At 41.7% G+C, this 2,162-nt stretch overlaps 1 pseudogene; it reads right to left on the bottom strand.

Annotated features, from left to right (window-relative positions):
* Positions 1-956: 956 nt before the first annotated feature.
* LOC129011690 (protein phosphatase inhibitor 2-like) lies at positions 957-1,806 on the bottom strand (annotated as a pseudogene).
* Positions 1,807-2,162: the final 356 nt, after the last annotated feature.

Here is a 2,162-nt window from a genome sequence, read left to right on the forward strand (position 1 = left end):
AAACATTGCGGTTTCTACTGGCTTAGAAACAAAGCAACAAAAAAAATAAAAGTCCATTGACTCTGCCTCTTCCTCTAATGCCTGACTTGACTGTTCTAGTCAACAAAACTCATTGAAAGTGTAACTGTACTTACTGTCTGAACTCTTTCTCTTCCCAGCCTCTCTCCAACAAACTTCAATCAGACTTTGCTTCCTCTACTCTGAAGAAATATCACATGCTGTTGTCATCTCTGCTCACCTGAATCCAGTGGTCAATTATCAGTTCATGTTTAAGTTGACTTAACAGTATCTTTTCACACCCTGTTATCATTCTACAACTTTTAGAACATTAATTTCCTCAGACCACAACTACATTCTACCTTGGCTTATTATTTTTTTTTTTTTGCGCAAGTTTAAACTGATAATTTATTTGTGGGGAAAAAAAGCTAGTTTTGATGAGAAAAAGTTCAGTCCTTTCCTTGTAAATACAAAGAAACTCAACAGGAACTTTAAAGGTAGTAGGACAGAAAATGCAAGAGTAACTCTTATAATCCTTTTCAATTAAACAGACAAATCAAGTTGAAGACAAGTGTTAAAATACTATTCGGCCTGAATATTTATCAGCCTATACGTCCTGTTGTTCAATTGTCTTTTGATTTAAAAAAAGCAAACCAATAAACTTATAACAGGTATCGCCCCATTTAGAGTGATGAAAATAACTTAGTTCCCCTCCCCAAAGATATTTTTTATCCTCTAAAAATGCTATATAATATCTTACACAAATTAACCAATGTTTTTACAAAAGTAATGCAGTTTTGGACTGATGATATTACATTGTATTTGTGGTAAAGTACTAGGCACAAGATACATATACCAATTAGTCATTTTCAGTCTAATCAGTTTCTAAGGATATCATTTAATTCTTGGTAATATATAATAACTGGTATGATTTTGGTACTTAAATCATAAATTGTGGAGAACAAGAAGCAATGTATTATAGTAACAGGGTTTATATCTAGCAAACAGTTGCAGTGTTGAACAAAGCTATTATATGAACTTAGTGAATGTGTTTTGCCGTTGGTCACTTGTTGTAGAGCCTTGATTTGATTCTTCCGTCTTCATGCTTTCTCCATCTGCAGTCTTTAACACTTCTTCATCTTTGTCATCACCATGTAGGTCTTTCCAAATTAATTCTCTAGCTAGTTTGACATTGAGTCCTTCATTGTAGTGAAGCTTCCTTTCATTTCAAATTGTCTCCTTTCTTCTCGTTCTTCAGGTGAGAGGTCACTAGCCTTCTCTCCACTGCTTTCTTGTACCTGAACCCCATACTTTGGGTTCAAGCCTTCAGCAGCAGCTAATTTCTTAGCTAAGATATCTGGTGCCACGGCTTCAGTGGTTTCTGTATCACTACACGCATCTTCACCATCACCCATCTTACGACAGTAAGGAGTGCTTGGTTCATCTATTTTCATTAAACCATAGTCTTTGTCTGCTGGATGATATGTCGCCAGGATGTTCATTTCTTCCCACTTCTGGGACTTTTTGCTCAGCTCCTCCTCGACACTCCCGCTAGGCTGTTCAGCCGAAGCCACCATAGAGGAAGCTGTAGAGGTCTTGTTTTTCAGGACCTCTTTGACCGGCCAGTACGAGGTAGTCCAGGCCTCCATTTCCGGGCGCCCCTGCTGTTGGCTCAGGGTCGCTGCTTGGCGTGGAGTCCGGAAGAGAAGAGTCGGGCACTGGCAGAGACCGTTCAGGGAGCCGGGGAGCCCGCTCAGGGCTAAAGCGGCTGCATCTGCTGTCTCAGAAATGGCTTCCTGAGTGGTTGTCACGAAACAACGACCCCGACGCCAGAGCCAACAGCGAAGGAGTGGCGGCCGCTCACAGGGCCCTTAGCCGCCGGCATTTCAGCCGCTGCTCGCGGGGAGACAAGCAGCGGGGAGACAAGCAGCTCCCGGCAAGAGCTGCAGCTCGGGAGCGACGCCAAGCCTAGCGGGACCGCCTTCTCACGATATCTTACCTTGGTTTAAATTCTATCACATTGGCAGCTGTTTCTCACTCCCCTTTGCTTATTCTTTCTCATTTTATGGATCTGGAATCTCTTGTGTGTCTAAGAACTGAGACTTCCAACCACTTCTCTACTATTTCTGCACCCAGTTGCTAAGTTATTTCATGCAGTTCAATGC

Source organism: Pongo pygmaeus, chromosome 14, assembly GCF_028885625.2.
Source record: "Pongo pygmaeus isolate AG05252 chromosome 14, NHGRI_mPonPyg2-v2.0_pri, whole genome shotgun sequence".
In the NCBI taxonomy this organism is placed as follows: domain Eukaryota; kingdom Metazoa; phylum Chordata; class Mammalia; order Primates; family Hominidae; genus Pongo; species Pongo pygmaeus.